Genomic DNA, 22,032 nt, shown 5'->3' on the forward strand with positions numbered 1-22,032 from the left:
TCCACTTTAGGGTGGACCTCCGCTTTAACTAAAACGTAACCTTTATTGTAAATCATAAAAGGTATGTAAATGACCATATCAGGTATACCTATAGGATGAGGTCAATGCCATTATATATGAATCTATGTCTTATCTCTATGTGGTATTATTAACCACTTCCCGCCTGCCGTATAACAAACTGATGTGCGCAAAGTGGTTGTTATCCTGACTGGATGTCATATGACGTCCAGCAGGATAGGCCGTGAACGTGTGCCCGTGGGAGTGCGCAGCGTGGCAATCGTAGTGTGGTGTGTCCCTCTGACAGAGGCTCTTTGCCACGTGATGAGCTGTGTCCAATCACAGCTGATCATAGTGTAAACAGGAAGAGCTGTGTATCGGCTTTTCCTCCACTCGTGTTGACATATGCGAGTAGAGGAGAGCCGATCGGCTGCTCTCCTGACAAGGGGGTCTGCGCTGATTATCAGTGCAGCCCCCCCAGGATGCCCACCCAGGACCACCAGGGATGCCACCCAGGATGCTCACCAAAGATGCCCACACAGGACCACCTGGGATGTCACCCAGGACCACCAGGTATGACCATTAGAGGTGCCAATCAGTACCCAGCATCAGTGCTGCCTATCAGAGCAATCTATTAGTGCCACCTATCAATGCCCATCAGTGTTGCATATCAGTGCTGCCTATCAGTGCCTCACCATCAGTGCCACCTCATCAGTGCCTTGTCAGTGCAGCCTCATCAGTGAAGGAGAAAATTTACTTATTTACAAAATTTTATAACAGAAACAAAGAAAAAACTTTTTTTTTTCACAATTTGCAGTCTTTTTTATTCGTTTAGCAAAAAAATCCCACTGGTGATCAAATACCACCAAAAGAAAGCTCTGTTTGTGGGAACAAAATTATAAAAATTGTTTTTGGGTACAGTGTGGCATGACCGCACAATTGTCAATCAAAGCTGAAAGCTGAAAATTGGCCTGGACAGGAAGGGGAGTGGGGGGGGGGGGGTGCCCTGTATTGAAGTGGTTAACATCTACCAAGTTTAAATAGTGAAACTCCTCTTGATATATACATATAGACAATAGGAGGGTTATAATCTCCTCCTACATTCAATATAAGGCTCCTGGCTGTATAGAGGATGTGTAAATTCAAGGTCTACTCACCAACACCACCTGGTATCAAAAGATGGAGGTATATCTGTCTTACCTCCCATCTATTGGCCACATATAACAAAGTTGCCAACATTGTAAAAAAAAAATCCGGGACACTTTTTTGGCAGTAGGCAGAGTTGTGTTATAATTAGGGGGCGGGGCGTGCGGTTATAGGCGTGGCCTAGGAAAAGGATAAAATGTGGTGCACTGCAAAATATGGGCATGGTTTACATTAAACAGTGGGCGTGGCTTACACAGGGCGTGGCTCAAAGGGGTGTGGTTAGTGTCTGAGATGAATGCGGGAAGGAGAGGGAAAGGGGGAGGTGGAGGGATGGAGGGACAGCAGCCCCCCGATCCTACACCACAATAGCAATGTGTTTTACAGAGTTTGACAATCAGCAGATAGAGATACTCCAAATACCTGGTGTTGGCGCTTCAATCATCCTGGCGCCATGATTGTTATGGTGTCAGGATGATTGAAGCGCATTATTTCTATTATTACATTGTAATATGAAATGAAATCATTCAACTCACCATAATGCCGAATCAGTGGGAGCCATGAGCGCGTCACTAGCCACGTTGCCTGCCACCAGATGCCACCAGGTGCCCCCAGCAGAGTCCCTCCTTATATCAGATGCCCCATCAGAGCAGCCTTCCTCACATCCGGTGTCCATCAGAGCAGCCCTCCTCACAACTGGTGTCCCCATCAGCCCTCCTAACATCTGGTGCCCCTCTGACATCCAGACTCTGACTGCGCCCCTCTGACTTCCAGACAGACTGGCCCCCCTGACATCCAGACAGACTGGCCCCCCGGCTAACAGCCTGGCCCCCGACTTCCACAGCCTGGCCCCCGACATCCACAGCCTGGCCGCCGGCATCCACAGACTTGCCCCCGGCAAACAGACTGGCCCCCGGGAAACAGACTGGCCCCCGACATCCACAGCCTGGCCCCCGGCAAACAGACTGGCCCCCGACATCCACAGACTGGCCCCCGGCAAACAGACTGGCCCCCGACATCCACAGCCTGGCCCCCGGCAAACAGACTGGCCCCCGACATCCACAGACTGGCCCCCGACATCCACAAACTGGCCCCTGGCAAACAGACTGGCCCCTGACAACATGATCCACAGACTCACTGGCCCCCGACATGATCCACAGACTCACTGGCCCCCGACATGATCCACAGACTCACTGGCCCCCGACATGATCCACAGACTCACTGGCCCCCGACATGATCCACAGACTCACTGGCCCCCGACATGATCCACAGACTCACTGGCCCCCGACATGATCCACAGACTCACTGGCTCCCGACATGATCCACAGACTCACTGGCTCCCGACATGATCCACAGACTCACTGGCCCCCGACATGATCCACAGACTCACTGGCTCCCGACATGATCCACAGACTCACTGGCCCTCGTCATCCCGTGCGGAGACTTTGAACCAACTGTAGTGCCGCCCATGGCACTTCACACACACACTGGCAGCGTGGGTGGGCGGCGCCACAGCAATGCTCTCTATTGAAGACCAGCTTCTGGTCTTCTTAAAAATGGCGGCCGCCGGAGGCAAAAAAAAAACGGAAAATTAAATTTCCTGGGACAAACCGAATTTCCCGGGACAAAATTAATTCGGGACAAATGTCCTAATCCCGGGAATGTCCCGGGAAATTCGGGACAGTTGGCAACTATGATATAAAAATTAGGTGAACAGAGCAAGAGAAAGTATGCCAGTAAATAATGTCTTACTGAAGATATGGGCGATCTGTCCTCTGCCCTATGCAATGATCTCTCAGATATGTAATAAGGGTACAACTCATCCATGTGGACACAAATAACCACTCGTGGACGAGCCCCATATATCACCATATCCACAAAAATACTTCTCTCTTAATCAAGACTGCACTGACACAAGGCATGGGGTGAGATATGTATTGTATATATACCTCGGGGGGTCTGTGTGATGTTTTGGTAATTATAAGTGTATGAATATGACCTCAGGTATTAGTATGAAGACATGTCTGATGAAGGCAACTAAGGAGTCTACTTATAGAAAATTCATTGGATGAGTGTGACAAACATTCATCCAACCATTACATATTCTGGCCATAATGTAGCAAAGTGATTTCCTATGATGAGCAGCTCCATCTAGTGACCATAATGAGGTATTTGTCCTGACATATCTCCATTAATAAAAATATCACAATACTGCATTATGACCACTAGATGGAGCCAAGGAAATCAGTGTATGAACACGGTAAAACACTTCATCCATGTCTTTGGTGATCTCTGATCTCCTTATGAACTCAGGGATGTACAATTCAAATCTTCTGACACCCGGGACATGCAGTTTTAAGGCCGGACGGGTATTTACTCGAGTGAGGGTCTCAAGTGAGGGTGCAGCCTCACTGTGCCCATCTGCAGCTGTACCTTTGATAACTAAAACAGCGAGTGTCTCCCGCTGTGTTATGCAGTCTGTTCGGCGGCCGTCCATTGTAACAAAGCCCTGCCTCCTCCTCATCCATGATAGAGGAACACTGATGCTGAGAAACTGTATGAGTGTTCCACCTATCACGGACAAGGAGGAGGCGGGGCTTTGTTACAATGGACGGCCGCCGAACAGACTGCATAACACAGCGAGAGACACCCGCTGTTTTAGTAATTAAAGGTACAGCTGCAGATGGGCACAATGAGGCTGCAAATGGGCACAGCGAGGCTGCAGATGGGTACAATGAGGCTGCAAATGGGCACAGTGAGGCTAAAAATTAGCACAGTGAGGCTGCAGATGGCCATTGTTTACCCAGTAGCTGCTGCATTTTCCCACCCTAGGCTTATACTCGAGTCAATGCGTTTTCCCAGTTTTTTGTGGTAAAATTAGGTGCCTTGGCTTCTATTTGGGTCGGCCTATACTGGAGTATATACAGTAAGCCTATCTTGCACCAAAGTGGGGACAATACTGGACAGCAGCGGCTCATATTGGCATATACCACCAAGGCACGAGTGTTTCAAAATATCAAATTTACAGCAAACCTCCTATCCCCCCCTCACATCCACAGCCTATTATTGTGTGACCAATTCCATCCAAATAATTCTTACTTTTGTAGCGCTGGTATTTTTGCCTGCTAGTGTTATGCAGTGGTAAATTATTATAGTGTTATAACTTGGTGTTTGGCACCATCTAGTGGCCTATACTGGAAATGGACTTCAATTATTTTCTTTTCATGAACATGGAGAAATATTACAGAAAGTGACTGTTTGTTTACACTTTACAATGACCTACCTACCCAGAATGCCGAGTGACCTACCCAGGAACACTCAGTACTTGCATGCTGGGTAGCATATAAAAGGACACACGCGGCCATTTTCAGTCTCTTCTGGATGCGTGGCCTGCCTACGAGGACCTGTGAAGAGGTTTCCAGAGAGCGCGGCCTACACCAACTGCGCATCGGAACAGCCAGCGACTCTGCTTTACTCCTGTGTGCTGGAAACACTGTGTGATCGGATTGGGAAGAATCCCAAGACACTGGTCGGAGCCAGCAGAAGGTCCCAGTTCATCTTCCAGAGCAGAGTGGTGTGGCGGCGCCGGCTGGCGGGAAACAAGACTGATGACCCATAAACACAGTCGGACATTCCGACCACAAAATCCGTTGGATTTTTTCCGACGGGTTTTGGCCAAAACTTGTGGTGCATACACACAGTCGCACAAAGTTGTTGGGAAATCAGATTGTTCAGAACGAGGTGATGTACAAAACGTACGACGGGACTACGTAGAAGCCAGTAGCCAATAGCTTTCGTCTCCAAATTTTTTCTGAGCATGCGTGGCACTTTGTGTGTCAGAATTCTCTACACGTGATCGGAAAAAGTCTGATCGGATTTCGTTGTCGGAAAATTTTCGATCCAGCTCTCAAACTTTTTCCGTCGAATTTCCAACCGTGTGTATGAGGCATTAGACAACTGGAGCGGAGCTGTTTACTCTTCAAGCCGGATTGGGTGAGAGGGCTGTCGCCCATAGTTATTAACACACTTTTTCACACTTAGACTCTAAGCACAGTGTCGCTGGGACCTGTAGTCCCACAGAGGAGATCTTATTTAAAGGACTGAGTTTAAGCAGGCATCAAGCCTGCATTCCATTGATTACTGACACTGTGCGGTTCAAAACCAATTGCACCAAAGGCAGTTGTAAGTGTGCTGCATTGCAAGAACAGTTCTAACACTCACCCTACAACAATCCTTCTTTTGTTCAACTGTTTGGATTACAATTTCTACAGCACAAATAGCTAGCAGAAGGCAGAAGACTAAAGACTGCATCTCTTATTGCAAGGCCTTGCATCTTATTAATATTCAGAGGGACTGCATCATAAAGTAGGGGGAGCTCCCTAGTGATTGTGTTGTACTGTATTGATAACTTTATAATCCTGTGGTTACCTAGTTGTGCTGGAAGTGGGAAGGTGCCCAGAGTTAAAGCGTTGTCACTCTGAGCGCTAGTCCCACATGGAGATATATTCTAAGGGGTCATCCAAGACAACTTTATATGTACAGATTGTTGTGAATACCCATTGTGCTGTTGCATTACGTTTGTGCGACAGTACTAATACTGTAATTACTGTTTTATATCAGTTCAAGTAAAAACAAGTTTCTGGTTAAGTACAATTGGTGTGAAGCGTTGTTCCTTTTTCCATCAGGTGGAACATCAGATACCCAGGTAATAACAAAGGTATACTATTTTTTTTATTGTATATTGTGGGGTTATCCTTTATTGTTGGCTTCACACCAAAATTGCACCACAGCTGGGTCAAGGGGATTGAGCCAAGTCATTGGGGGTATAGTAGCAGAGTGCAGGCCCAATCCTTCAGGGGTGAGTGCTACACTTTCATTTCCCAAATGTATCTGTCTACAAGGAGACCTGTATAGTGGTATATACCATATACTGGTTCTGAGTACACTAGAGAAGCTGAGGGGTCTCTGAGGTGGTAGTGGGACTAAAGGACTCTGGGAGCCACTGAGGGTTTACTTCATCTGAAGGACTCTGGGACCTCTGAGGAGAAAGTGTAGCAGAAGGACTTTGGGGGCCTCCTAGGAAGTAATGGGGGTGAACAACTCTGAGAGGTTAGTGGGGCTGAAAGGTTGTGGGGGCCTCTGAGGAGGTAACCAGGCTGCAAGGCTCTGAAGGAAGAGGGGACTATAGGCCTCATTGGAGCTCTTGATTAGGGATGGGCTGTCTGTTCGAGTCGAACATGAGTTCCATTCGAACATTGGCTGTTCTCCCGTTCGCTAAATAGCGAACAATTTGAGGTGTTCACGGCAAATTCTAAATCCGCGGAACACCCTTTAAAAGTCTATGGGAGAAATCAAAAGTGCTAATTTTATAGGCTAATAGGCAAGTTATTGTCATAAAAAGTGTTTGAGGACCCGGGTCCTGCCCCAGGGGATATGTATCAATGAAAAAAAAGTTTTAAAAAGTGAAATTTTTTCGGGAGCAGTGATTTTAATAATGCTTAAAGTGAAACAAAAAAGGGAAATATTCCTTTAAATTTCGTACCTGGGGGGTGTCTATAGTATGCCTGTAAAGTGGCGCATGTTTCCCATAGAAAAGTCCCTGCACAAAGTGTAATTTCTTAAGGAAAAAAGTAATTTAAAACTACTTGCGGCTATTAATGAATTGTCGGGTCCCGCAATACAGATGAAAGTCATTGAACAAAAAAAGGCATGGGGATTCCCCCCAGTCCATTACCAGGCCCTTTGGGTCTGGTATGAATATTAAGGGGAACCCCGGACCAAAATGTTAAAAATAATTTTGCGTGGGGCTCCCCCCAAATTCCATTACCAGGCCCTTCATGTCTGGTATGGATATTAAGGGGAACCCTGCACCATTTTTTTTTTAAATGGCGTAGGGGGTCCCCTTCAAAATCCATACCAGACCCTTCAGGTCTGGTATGGGTTTTAAGGGGAACCCAGCACCAAATAAAAAAAAATGGCATGGGGTTCCCCCCAAAAATCCATACCAGACCCTTATCTGAACACGCAACCTGGCAGGCCACAGTAAAAGAGGGGGGACGAGAGGGTACCCCCCTGAACCATATCAGGCCACATGCCCTCAACATTGGGAGGGTGCTTTGAGGTAGCCCCCCCAAAGCACTTTGTCCCCATGTGGATGAGTAGAAGGGCTTCATCCCCACAACCTTTGCCCGGTGGTTGTGGGGGTCTGAGGGCAGGGGGCTTATCTGAATCTGGAAGCCCCCTTTAACAAAAGGGACTCCCAGATCCCACCCCCTGTGTGAAATGGTAATGGGGTACATTGTACTCCTACCATTTCACCCAAAAAAGTGCCAAAAAAGGTAAAAAAACATACACACACAGCTTGACCAGTCCTTTAATAAAAATAAAACAAAAAAAATTCCAGTGATGTAATCCTTCTACGATCCATGAACGATACAGCCTCCTCCATGCCCGGCAGAATGACGCATGACTCGGATGACAGTTCTTAAATAACCGAGGATGGGGCCACCCCTGACGTGTGGATGGGTGAAGCCGCCCCCCTCTGATGCGAGGGGGAATGCCGGGGTTACCCAGTGACATGTACAGGTGACCCCGCCCCCGACGCTATGGGGAAATGCCAGGGTTACCCAGAAACATGTAGGGGTGACCCCGCCCCCTAACACATCACGAGAAACCCTGTTGCGTCAGAGGGGGTGGGGTCAACCGTACATGTCACTGGGTAACCCCGGCATTCCCCCTTGCGTCAGAGAGGGGGCGGCTTCCCCCGTCCACACATCACGGGTGCCCCGTCCTCGGTTATTTAAGAACTGTCATCCGAGTCGTGCGTCATTCTGCCGGGCGGTTCCTAGAAGAGGCTGTATCGTTCATGGTCAGTGTAGTAGTCTTATACATTGGTGACCAATGGGAGAAGAACTTCATTATGTCAGTGGTATAAGGACATTTTTGCATTGTCATCAGTGGGAAGACTTCCCCCCCCCCCCACCCCCTTTACAGATTATTGATGGCAGTTGTTCATTGCTCAGGGATCACCTTGAAACCTTTGGAGGAACCCTGGCTGAGAAAGGCTACATTAGTCAGTAATATATCTGTATCCCCCTTGGTGGGAGTGGAGATGACCTAGGGTTTCCACCTCATCACTTTAAAACCAATCACATATTAATTACACAGGTTCTGTGGCTGATTAAGGTGGTATTTAAATTCACTTGCATTATCTGCATTAAATTAGCCTCAGAACCCGTGTAATTCATATGTGTTCGGGACTAAAGTGGTGGCAACTCTAAGATGACCTCAGCTATAAGGATATACAATACATACTGTACACGCAGCACAAGGCCATGTTCACGCTACGAGATGTTTCTCATGGCCACAGTTCCTCTGAGTTCCACAAGGTGGCGATCTCAGTTCTACCCACACAGGAAGTCTCTATGGAAGACAGGAAGTGATGTCAGGTACAGACAGGAAGTTCTGGGTGAGAGGTGAGTTGGGAGGAAGTAGAGAGAAGATGTTGCTGGAAGTGGCAGCAGAGGAGGTAACAAGATCTTATTTTCTATTTACACCCAGTAACCCCCCGTCATGTCCGTCCTCTTCCTCCATAGTCACTGTGATGTCTTTTATCTCCAGCAGATGATGATACACACATATATAGTGTGGAAATGTAGAATAACTCCGTATATTACAATGGGGGAATTTATGGTCTGTACCACAAGGGGAGTTATTGATGTCAGTAAATACTGGTGTTGTAAAAATTTCTGCGACTCATGCAGAATCTCGACTGCGTCACTTCCTGTGCGGCTCCGTCACTCAAACAGCTGACGGCAGGGCTTTACCACGATTTCACGGCCATCAAAAGCTGCGCTGATGGCACAGTGGTGGCAGTTTATGGGCACAGTGGCTGCGTTTGCTGGGCACAGTGGCTGCGTTTGATGGGCACAGTGAGGCAGTGTTTGATGGGTACAGTGGCTGCGTTGCGTTTGATGGGTACAGTGAGGCAGTGTTTGATGGGTACAGTGAGGCAGCGTTTGGGTACAGTGGCTGCGTTTGATGGGTACAGTGAGGCAGTGTTTGTTGGGTACAGTGGCTGCATTTGATGGGTATAGTGAGGCAGCGTTTGATGGGTACAGTGAGGCAGCATTTGTTGGGTAAAGTGGCTGCATTTGGGTACATTGAGGCAGCGTTTGGGTACAGTGTCTGCGTTTGATGGGTACAGTGTCTGCGTTTGATGGGTACAGTGAGGCAGTGTTTGTTGGGTACAGTGAGGCAGCGTTTGTTGGGTACAGTGGCTGCATTTGATGGGTACAGTGAGGCAGTGTTTGGGTACAGTGAGGCTGCATTTGATGGGTACAGTGAGGCAGTGTTTGGGTACAGTGAGGCTGCATTTGATGGGTACAGTGAGGCAGTGTTTGGGTACAGTGAGGCTGCATTTGATGGGTACAATGAGGCAGCGTTTTTTGGGTACAGTGGCTGCATTTGATGGGTACAGTGAGGCAGCATTTGGGTACAGTGGCTGCATTTGATGGGTACAGTGAGGCAGCGTTTGTTGAGTACAGTGGCTGCGTTTGATGGCTACAGTGAGGCAGCATTTGATGGGTACAGTGAGGCAGCGTATGTTGGGTACAGTGGCTGCATTTTATGGGTACAGTGAGGCAGCGTTTGTTGGGTACAGTGGCTGCATTTGATGGGTACAGTGAGGCAGCGTTTGTTGGGTACAGTGGCTGCATTTTATGGGTACAGTGAGGCAGCGTTTGATGGGTACAGTGAGGCAGCGTTTGACGGGCACAGTCGTCGCCTTCTGTTCTTCTCTTCTTCTCAAGAAGAGAAGAACAGAAGGCGACGAAGACAGCGGCAATAGAAGACCGGGCCACCGCTTGTAAAAGAGCTAGAAGAAGGCGCGGAGGCCCGGCAAGAAGAACCGAAGAGGGGGATAAGACCCCCGAAGTCGGAAGAAGAGGGCGGCGATGAAGAAGAAAGCCGGGCTCCTCCGCTAGTAAAAGAGCTAGCAGAAGATAGCGGAGGAGTCCGGCGAGAAGACCCCCCAAGACGGAAGAAGACCCCCGGAGCTGTGCAATAAACTATTTTTAACCCTTGTGTGTTGTGTTTTATTTACATTTTTTTTCACTGGTGAATGGGTAAGGGTACATTGTACCCCATACTCATTCACATAGGGTGGGGGGCCCCCTTATTAAAGGGGCCTCATGGATTCCGATAAGCCCCCCGCCTGCAGACCCCGACAACCAACAGCCAGGGTTGTCGGGAAGAGGCCCTTGTCCTCATCAACATGGGGACAAGGTGCTTTGGGTTGGGGGGGCCGCACGACCCCCCTTCCCCAAAGCAGCCCCCCATTTTGAGGGCACGTGGCTTGGTACGGCTCAGGAGGGGGGGGCACTCGCTCGTCCCCACCCCCTTTCCTGACCGGCCGGGATAAGGGTCTGATATGGACCTGGGGGGGACCCCCATGCCATTTTTTTCGGTGTAGGGCTTCCCCCTTAAGTCCATACCAGGTGACGGGGCCAGCAACGCTTCCTTCGCTAGTCCCGGCTACCTGGAGCCGCACTCAAAATGAACGGACTTTTCTCTGTCCGTTCATTTCAAAAGTACGGCGGGCTAGCACACACACGCCCGTATTTTGGTGCAAAACTACTTTCTAAGTCCGCCCGACTTTTGGATAAAAAAAGGCAGCCGGAGCCCACACACGGGCGGATTGTCTCGAGTCCGCCGGACTTTTCCACCAGATTGTTTGGACTTTTCCACGCGGCATAAGGTACAGAATTAGAATGCTCCTCTCATGACTAAGTGAGTGGTCAGAGAATATATTTCGGTTAGAGTAGGGTTAATTTCCACTTGCCGTAGTGGCGCCAACGAGCCAACATGTCCAAACCTTATTAACCACTCAAGGACCAGGCCTCTTTTTCGGACTTGGTGTTTCCATGTTTAAAACATTTTTTTTTGCTGGAAAATTACTTAGAACCCCCAAACATTTTATATTGTTTTTTTTCTAACACCCTAGAGAATAAAATGGCGGTCATTGAAATACTTTTTTTCACACCGTATTTGCGCAGCGGTCTTAGAAGCGCACTTTTTTTGGAAAAAATTCACTTTTTTGAATAAAAAAATAAGACAACAGTAATATTAGCCCAATTTTTTTTTATACTGTGAAAGATAATGGTATGCCGAGTAAATTGATACCCAACATGTCACGCTTCAAAATTGCGCCCGCTCGTGGAATGGCGTCAAACTTTTAGCCTCAAAAATCTCCATAAGCGACATTTAAAAAATTCTACAGGTTGCATTTTTTGCGTTACAGAGGAGGTCTAGGGCTAGAATTATTGCTCTCGCTCTACCGATCACGGCGATACCTCACATATGTGGTTTGACCACCGTTTTCATATGCGGGCGCTACTCGCGTATGCGCTCGCTTCTGTGCGCAAGCTCGTCGTAACGGGGTGTTTTAAAAATTTTTTTTTTTTTTTTCTTATTTATTTTAATTTATTTTTACACTTTAAAAAAAAAAAAAAAAAATGGATCACTTTTATTCCTATTACAAGGAATGTAAACATCCCTTGTAATAGAAAAAAGCATGACAGGTCCTCTTAAATATGAGATCTGGGGTCAAAAGGTCCTCAGATCTCATATTTGGGCTAAAATGCAAAAAAACATAAAAAAAAAAAAAAGAAAATCTGACATTTAAAAAAAAAATATACCTTTAAGAGGTATGGGCGGAAGTGACGTTTTGACGTCGCTTCCGCCCTCCTATGGTATAGAGACGAGTAGGGGCCATCTTAGCCTCACTTGTCTCTATGCCCAGCAGACGGAAGGACCCGATCGCCTCCGCCGCTACCGACGGCTCCGGTAAGCGGCGGAAGGTGCGGGAGGGCGGCGGGAGGGGGGGTGGCACCTCTCCCGCCGCCGATAGCGGTGATCTTGCGGCGAATCCGCCACGGAGACCACCGTTATCGTACAGCCGACCGCCGCCTGAAGAGATGGATATCTCGGTTGTGGCAGCAGCTGCTGCCGTTACCGAGATATCCCTCTTCAAAAATAGGACGTACATTGTCGTGCGGCGGTCAGCAAGTGGTTAAATTTAGTAGAGCAACCCCTGTTTGCATAAGTGGCCTTGTACAGGGTCAGACTGGCATTTATCCATCCCTTCCAGAATTGGACAGAAGGAGGGGATGAATGCTTCCAATGCATTGTGATAGCTTTGAGAGCGTAAAATAATAATATATTGATAAGTATTCTCCTGGCCATGGTCACTGACCGTTGCTCCACCAAACCCAACAAGCAGTATCTCTGGTCGCATGGTATGTGGAGTTTGGTTATCTTGTTAATCACTTGAAGGAACTCCTACCAGTATAGTTGTATTGCTGGGCAGCCCCAAAAGATGTGGATAGACTCCCCAGGTTGGTGCGTACATCTCCAGCACAGTGGGGAGTGTGCTGTAGACATCCTGTAGAGCAGTGATTCTCAACTAGGGTTCCTCCAGAGGTTGCTAGGGGTTCCTTCAGCATTGGGCAATATCTGCCTCTCAGATAAGTTCCCACTCACACCATTGATCTTTTAAGCTATCTGTAAGGAGGTAATTCTTCCCAATGACCACAGGTGTAGGGACCATTCCTCTCACTGACCATCACACTATTGTATCATGAGTTGTAGATTTCTAATTTTTAGCAGGGGTTCCCCGAGACCAGAGAACTATTTAAAGGGTTCCTCTGTGTTGAAAAGGTTGAGAAAGGCTGCTGTAGAGCCTGTGAGGTGTATAATATGCTCTGTGTAGTATTATATACTGAACCATCTTATCTCTGGCTGAGATCAGGCGGGAGAAGTGGAAATCACAAATCTCCCTCCAGTCATCCTCATCCAGTCCCGGGATGTCCCCCTCCCATTTTCTGCAGAGGAAGGACAGCTCAAGACTAGCAGCCACTAGTAGATAGCCATTGAGTTCAAATGTGGGCTTTTCCAAGTCTTTCACTCGGAGGGTAGATTCCAATTCTGAATAAGTCAGAGTTACCTGTTGACTCAAAAATTGGCACCTGAAGGCATGAGCAATCTGGAGGTATCTAAAATGGGCTTGTGCGGGTACATTACATTTTGATTGCAGAGTTTTAAAAGAAGAGAACTCAGAGTTCGTGTTAATATGTTCTAGCCTCACATTTTGGCCCAAACCTGTGGATCTGGGATGGTGTAGAAATGTGGGAGATTGGGGTTTAGCCACAATGGTGTGTGTGGATAAAAGGAATTCTGCTGGGGCGTCTACAAGACTTCACTAATTTTCCATGATTGTATGGTGTGATTCATAGAGGGAGTAAGGCCTCCAGGGATTTGACTATGGCTGCCTCCAGCACTATGGCGGAATTGGTTAGGTCAGGTTAAAGCCACCAATGGGCAGTCACTAGCTGGGCAGCCAGGATATACTTGTAGCAATCAGGAAGGACCAATCACCCCCATCCACAGGCCTGGTCAAACTAGTGTATTTGTATCTGGGCGGTTTTGATCCCCAGATAAAGGACATAAAGGAAAAGTTGTTTGATGGAATTAAAGAGTTTTATTGAGAGCTGCTGAGGAGAGTTCCTAAAAAATATATGTGAATTTGGGGACGACCCTCATTTTTAGGAGGTTAATGTGTCCAGTTAGTGAGAGAGGGAGGTTGCTTCATGCTTTTAGTTTGGTTTGAACCCCAACTAATACAGGATCCGGGTTGAGTCTCACAAAGCCCTTATTATGTCTGAATATCATAATTCCCAAATAAATAAAGTGGTAACCCACTGCAGTAGGAGAGATGGGGATGCGCAGGATCTAGCCCCCTCGTATACCAGGAACAACTAGGATTTGTGCCAATTTGCCCGTAATGGCTGAGAAGGTGTTCATTATACTGAGGGTACCCTATAGAGAGGCCCCAGCATCATTCAAGAAGAGTAGTAAGTCATCGGCATAGAGAGCCACTCTCTCCTCCAGCCATCCCACCCAAAGGCTGTGAATCTTGGGTGAAATTCTGAGGGCTTCAGCGATGGGTTCCATGGCCGGAGATAGAGGGCATCCCTGTCTGTTACCCATCTGCAGGGAAAAGGGGGCAGATATTAAACCATTAAGCCTTACATTTTCCAGGGGGCCCTTGTAGAGCGTGCATATCAAGTCAATAGATTTTAGTGGGAATTACATCCTTCTCATCACCTCCCATAAATACGTCCATGCCACAGTATCAAATGCCTTTTCCATGTCTATGGTGGCAATTAGGGCTGCAACTAACAATTATTTTCATAATCAATTAGTTGGCCGATTATTGTTTCGATTAATCGGCTAATGACCTTAAAAATAAAAATAAAAAAAAGTGTGGTGTATAATTTAGTTAATATGTAAAGTTTAAAAAAAAGGCAATTTATTCTTAGAAATCTCTATATGCAGTGGTGAATATAAATAACCAACTATATGGTTAGGGAGAAAAATATCTAATTCACTCTGAGAATAACAGACAGAAGAGATATACTGTATATATTAGAGGGGATATATACTATTAGAGGAGATATACTGTATATACACTATTGAAGATATACTGTATATTCCATTAGAGGAGAGATATACTGTATATACTATTGAAGATATACTGTGTATACCATTAGCGGAATAATATACTGTATATACTATTAGAGGCTATATACACTATTAGAGGGGATATATAGTGTATATACCATTAGAGGGGATATATAGTGTATATACCATTAGAGGGGATATATAGTGTATATACCATTAGAGGGGATATATAGTGTATATTCCATTAGAGGGGATATATAGTGTATATACCATTAGAGGGGATATGTAGTGCATATACTATTAGAGGAGATATACTGCATATACTATTAGAGGAGAGATATACTATTAAAGGGTCAATCTGATAAATATCATCAGACTCATTAACTTTAACCCCATTTTGTTGCTGGCCGATTAATCGATTATGAAAATAGTAATCGATTCATTTCATAATCGATTAGTTGGCGATTAATCGATTAGTTGTTTCAGCCCTAGTGGCAATCGTTCTAGTGCCCTGATTTGTGTGTGGGGGGGGAATGGATATTGGAGAATAGTCTGCGTATATTGATCTCTGTGGACCTTTTTGGCATAAAGCCTGTTTGATCTGGAGCTACAAGGGATTTTTATAACGTTGTTCAGCCTGGTGGCAAACAGCTTGGTAAGGATCTTCAGATCACAATTGAGAAGTGCAATTGGTCTGTATGAGGCACACAGCTTGGGATCCTTATTGGGCTTAGGTATTAGGATAAAGTGAGGTTCTTTCATGGAGGGGTTAAAGAGCCTGTTTGTAAGCAGGATGTGAACAACTCAGCCAATCTTGGGGCAAGCAGTTTCGTGTGGGTTCTATAGAATTCGATGGTTAAGCCATCAGGGCTCAGGGCCTTACCCGCCGGGAAAGACTGTATGGCAAGTGTGATTTCTTCCGGGGTGATGTCCGCAACCAAAAAATTCCTCTGAGTGCCAGCCCAAAGCCAGTATAGTAAAGCAGATGTCATGGGAGTAGGGTCAAAGGCCTCTAACAAGGAGGATGTGTACAGTGTAGTGTAGAATCTAGTAAATTCTGTCAGGATATCCTCCTGTGAGACGGCCATTGTGTCATCTGCTGAAAGGATTTCAGAGACCACTGCAAGGGGTCTATATTGCTAAGAGCTCCAGTAACCTGCTGTTTTTGTCCCCATGTTCAAAGTACTCCTGCCTACAAGACTATATACCAGGTCTGGTGACCTCAGAAACGTGAAGGTGCAATTCCCTCCTAAGTGAGGAGAGGTCATCAAAATTTGGGGCAGTCGGTGATGCGGAGTATTGACCCAAGGCCTTATCAACCTTTTTCTGCAGTGAATAGACCGCATCCCAGTGCTCTGCCTTTACAACTGCTACAGCAGAGATATACTGCCCCCTGCTATGAGCCTTGAAAGCATCCCAGATTACCTCTGGGGAGGCCGACTCTGCATTAATTATCCTTTGGTTGGGGGTGGATTCAGTATTAATCCAATGAGGTTGCAGTCTGCAAAGGGATCTATTGCGTGTTTTTGGGGTTCTAATGGTCAACGTCAGCGGATTATGATCAGAGAGGCCAAAGGGAAGATAGCATGCCTCCTGGATCTCATTAGGAAGGGCCATGTTTGCAAATGCCAGGTCTATACGGGATGAGGTCTTGAAGGTGGTAGAGAAACAGGAGTAAGTCCTATTGTGAGGATGTAGCCATCTCCATACCTCCGTGAAGTCTGTGGCATGGGCCCAGGTGCCTAGATCTGAATTAAAATTAGCTTGAGGGGAGGGCCTATCCAAATCTTGTGATAGGGTAGTGTTGAAATCGCCCATGAACAGAACCTGAGCAGGGCAATGTGGAGCCAACTAGGGCTGAAACAACTAATCGATTAATCGACAACTAATCGATTATGAAATTAATCGATTACTATTTTTATAATCGATTAATCGGCCAGTAACATAATGGGGTTAAAAAAATAAATAAAATGAGCCCTTTATAGTTCAAAAATATAATCACTACTGTACATATTACTTTCACTGTTCTACAGTAAAAAAAATGAACCCCTTCCAGTAGTGATTATCTGCTTTTTTTTAACTATAAAGGGCTCATTTTTGTCTTTTTAACCCCATTATGTTACTAAACGTCTTAGGCCTGGTTCACATCTATATGTTGGTGCTTTTTGCAGAAACGCGCTACAGTTCATTTAGATGGTTTCCTATGGGATACGTTCATATCAGTGCTTTTTTCAGCCACTGCATATTTGGAAAGGGTCAGGGACTTTTAACGCAAAACTGTGCTTTTTTTGGTTCAATATAGATATAAATAAAGAATGTAATGCGTTTTTGAAGCAATTTGTTTTTTTTAATCTGCCCAAAAAAATGTCACTTAATTTCTGAACAAAAACCACATACACTGAAAATTCCTTTGACCGAGAAGTTTTTTATTATTTCCAAATTTTCCTGTCACTGTGGTTGAAAATGAAGGTCAATTTGACCCACTTTTTTTTTTAAGGTTATTAACCGATTAATCGAAACAATAATCGGCCAACTAATCGATTATGAAAATAATAGTTAGTTGCAGCCCTAGAGCCAACCTTTCGTATAGAGCAGCCGTCATTAAATGGTGGCCCGCGGTCCGAGTCCGGACCGAGCAGCGCTTCTGCCCGGACCGTCATGCCGCCAGTGTAGTAAACGACAGCAATCACTGGTTTGCTGGGACCTCGGGTTTCCCCAGCAACCAGTGACGCTGCGCGCATTCACCCACCCCCTGCTCCTGGCCACGTCTCTCGGAGCTGAAGAGACACTCACGGGCAGTAGGGGTGTGACGTCACATGTGCGCCCCGCCCCCCTGCGGCCCGTGATTCCCGGGTCCTGGATCTCATTGCGAGGCAGCTTCAGTTGTGCCCACCCTCCTGCAGTTAAGGTATGTGGGCACATTAGTGATCTATAAATAAGAATGTTTTTGTTGTGCACACTGTTGGGCATATTTTAAGGGGCACACTGGTATACTGTTGGGCATATTTTAAGGGGCACACTGGTATATTTGTAATATGCACAATGCTGGGCTTTTTTTTGTAAGGGGCACGCTGATCTGTATATTTTTTATGTGCACACTGATGGGCATGTTTTGTTAAGGTGCCCCTTAACAAAATTTGCCCATCGGTGTGCACATTAAAAATATACCCATCAGCGTGCCCCTTAAAATAAAATGTGCCCATCAGAGTGCCCTTTAACATAAAATTTTCCCATCAGCGTGCCCCTTAACATAAAATAAGGGTCACGCTGATGGGCACCTTTTATGTTAAGGGGTAATCCGATGGACAAATTTTATTTTACAGGACACGCTGATGGGTATATTTTTAATGTGCACATCGATGGACATATTTTGTTAAGGGGCACGCTGATGGGTACAACAAAATGTGCCCTACAAAATATGCCCATCGATGTGCACATTAAAAATATACCCATCAGCATGCCCCTTAAAATAAAATTTGTCCATCAGAATGCCTCCTAACATAATAGGTGCCCATCAGTGTGACCCTTATTTCATGTTAAGGGGCACGCTGATGGGCAGATTTGAAAAGGGGCACTGTGATGGGGACACCTGATTTAAAGGGGAACTGTGATGGGGACACCTGATTTAAAGGGGCACTGTGATGGGGACACCTGATGTAAAGGGGCACTGTGATGGGGACACCTGATGTAAAGGGGCACTGTGATGGGGACACCTGATGTAAAGGGGCACTTTGATGGGGACACCTGATTTAAAGAAGCACTGTGATGGGGACACCTGATGTAAAGGGGCACTGTAATGGGGACATAAGATGTAAAGGGGCACTGTAATGGGGACATATGATGTAAAGGGGCACTGTGATGGGGACACCTGATGTAAAGGGGCACTGTGATGGGGGCACCTTATGTAAAGGGGCATTGTGATGGGGACACCAGATTTAACTTGATCTGGGGACACCAGATGTAACTTAAAAATAAATATCGTTGAAATGCTAAGGAAATTGTACATTTCTCATGTTTTTGATAGATATACAGTTACTACAATATTTCTGAGTCATAGCACAGACTTGAGATTTGGACCTCGGCCCAAAGAAAATTTTGGCGACCGGACCTCCTTGAATTTTAATTCATTACCCCTGGTATAGAGGGTAGAGGGACTGCACCTAACTAGGAGGGGGCAGGTAGACATTTACAATAACATATTTCTTGTTGTATATGGTCAGTACCAGTATAACATATTTCCCATGAGGGTCTAGATGTACATTATGAATACACAGTATCTGTTTACTGATCAGAATAGACACCCCACGTGAGTATGTGGAGTAGGTCGCATGGAATGCTTTTTGTACCCATGGTTTTTTAAGAGCCATTTCTCTGCTTCCCATTAGGTGGGTCTCCTGCAGCAATACTATGTGGGGGTTGTGCATTTTCAGGTATTGAAACAGTAGTGACCTCTTGTATTTGGCATTGAGCTCCTTGAAAATTCCATGACAAGACAATCAAGGACTCTTTGCCAGAGTTAGCCATACTGGAATACCAGGGGGGCACAAGACCAGGATGAAACCGGGAAGCCTCTTTGCAGTAAAATCATCATGGACAAGAGCATTGTCTGTGTGAGTCTTCAAAGTAACACGTGTTTGAGCTGTAGTAGTTATATGTATATCTTCAAAACATATGTCCTCCTCCCCCCCAAAAAATAACTCCCTACCCTAGCATAAAAAAAAACAACAGAGCAGCATGGCCAAAAATAGGGGCCAAAAAAGAGAAGCAGAAAAAACAAAATGATGCAGGATTTGTTCCCATAACCGTCAACCAGATGAAAAGTTTAGGCCACAATTAATTTGCACACAGGGCCAGTGCAGGTGGCGCACACCCCAACTAAACTTCTGACACTACCTGGGTAGGTTCCAGATGTAAGGTGGGTGAGGGAGAAAAGGGGTGAACTCCAGTAGTGTGTCTTGTAGAGTAAGTGCTTCACTTCTGCAACATGTGGCTAAAGTCAGGATCCCAGCCTCCATAAATGACTGTATTAGGCAGAATTGTATTCCAGTGTGGATGTCGGGTAAAAAATCGAGCCAAGAGACAGCTGCGGCAGGGGTTTCAAAGTAACAGGTGGAACTACCATCCACCACCCTGAGCTTGCTGGGGTACAGGAGGCTGTATTTCTCCCAGAGGCACTTGCGGATCTCTGTGAAGGGGTGATGACGGTGCTGCACTTCAGGTGAGTAATCGGGGTATAGGGAGATATTGGAGTTCTCAAAGGATAGCTCTGCAGCAATCTATCCCTGTCACGGTAGTTGAGGATCTTAATCAGGAAGGGTCTAGGTGGAGCCCCAGGAATAGCTGGTGTAGTGGGGACCCTGTGGGCCCGCTCCACTACAAATGTGGGTAGGATATGCGTGAGGCCTAGCAGGGTGGCCAGAAACCCCTCAGCGAATTCAGCAGGTTTGGCGCCCTTGGCCTGTTCAGGGAGCCCCACCACCCGCTGGTTGTTACGACGGAGCCTGTTCTCCATGTCCACTGTCTTTTTATGCAATGATTGTACCTGTTTTTGGAGAATTTTCAGCTCCCTGGAGTTCTCGTGCACCGTGTCTTCCACCTAAGATATGCAGGATTCTGCCTCGGACATCCAGGACCGGAATTTGTCCATGTCGTGCCGAATTAAGCTGACCTCCGTGGTCACCGTGTCTATCTTGGCGGTGAGGGTCTCCTTCAGGGAGCTGATAGCCGCCATCAGGTCTGCCAAGGAAGGCTCTGCGTTTCCCATGCTTGCAGGTGCCGTCTGGGTGCTCCGCAGTCACACAGGATGGGGAGGAGGGGGGAGAACCCGTGGGCAAGATGACCACCAAGGAGGAGGCCGGGCCTGGGGCGCTGTGTGTTTGCCGTATTTTCTCTTACCCGGAGCCATCTAGGAGGGCAGGAGTAGCAGGAAACCGGAGAGGTACTGTTCAAACACCGGTATGTGATTGTAGACGTGTCAGCCACCGTAGAAGCATGGTCAGAAGGATTAGGTAGAAGCGGAGCTCATCTACTGCAGGTCTGTCCTGCTTCACATCCAGACACGCCATTTTTTATATAGTTTTACCAATTATTGATAATTATAAATGAAGTTTTGTAGGAATTTAGTGATATGATAATATAGAAGATGTAATTCTAGGCTATAACTGGTTAAGGAATCTAGGCAGGGGTAGGATCGCTTTTTAGAACCTTTTCATCTGCCAATAGCCCTCCTGGACAAAGATGTGTGTTTTCCAATCCAAACATGTCTGGTGTCACCAGGTTAGGAGAGGTGTGCTCTCTGTTTACATCTGAGCCCTTTCACGCTGGGGCGGCAGTTCCGTTAGTGGCACAGCTGTTTAATCAGCGATTTTTGGGCACTAGCAGGAAGAAAGGGTTAAAACCGCACGTGTTTCTGCACTTCGGAATCGCTTTTCAGGCACTCCAGAAGTACTGCCCATTCATTCCAATGGCCAGGGGCAGTTTAGGAGCAATGTATACAGCACTCCCAAACCGCCCCAAAGATGCTGCTTGCAGAACTTTTTTCCCCGACCTGCAAGCGCACCGCCCAGTGTGAAAGCATTCAGACTTTCACACTGGGATGGCATGGGAGGCATTTTTCAGGCGCTTTACAGGTGCTATTTTTAGCGCTAAAGGCCCGCCATCCACCGGAGTATCTGTGGCCAGGACCCTGGCGATGGATTAGCTCTTCTCCTTATGCCGGCATTCCCCATTTACTGCTATTGTGGCATCTGTTGCTTCACAGGCACCACAAACTCAGTGGGACTACAGGGCCCAGCACACCTAGTACTCTACAGCCGGGGTTTTTCTGAGTAAGTGCTGCCAGGTTCCCCCAGGAGTTGTCTGACACTTTGTTATCAGAAAGTTTTATTGGAACTATCATGTTGTGGATTCAGATATTTTGTTCATAGTGAAATCGCTGCCCGAACATTTATTATTTGTAGATTAAACCCTTCAGAGTCAGAACATTTCCCTACTTAAGAGTCTGGAACATTCTCTTCATTTTGGAGATAAATTCTAATAATATGGTCCTCTAAACAAACAACACTGACAATAAACAGACAAAACAATGACCATGCTGGCCATACATGGCCTACAAAGGGCAATTATTACTCTACACAGGCAGCAAATGAGCAATCCTTACAATATGCAGCCAACACAACGATGAAGTGCAGGGGTCAGGAGTATGGAGCATAGAGCTCCTTACATTGCTAATCAGGAAGAAGAAAACATTCCCCAGCCTGCCAAGAAGAATATGTTCCATCATTGGTGTCAGAGGGAGGAAAATACTGAGGGCTCTGCCTGAGCAGAGGTATAACTAGAACCTTCAGGGACCTGATGCAAAAAAATATGAAG

The 22,032-nt window shown here is 46.4% G+C and overlaps 1 protein-coding gene across 1 annotated transcript in view; it reads right to left on the reverse strand.

Annotated features, from left to right (window-relative positions):
* The window catches only part of LOC143986879 (uncharacterized), a 1,041,669-nt gene that overhangs the window by 749,515 nt on the left and 270,122 nt on the right, over window positions 1-22,032 (reverse strand). The window lies entirely within an intron of this gene.

Source organism: Lithobates pipiens, unplaced genomic scaffold (assembly GCF_037356315.1).
Source record: "Lithobates pipiens isolate NorthernLeopardFrog02 unplaced genomic scaffold, aLitPip1_a1.2 Scaffold_18, whole genome shotgun sequence".
Taxonomy (NCBI): Eukaryota; Metazoa; Chordata; class Amphibia; order Anura; family Ranidae; genus Lithobates; species Lithobates pipiens.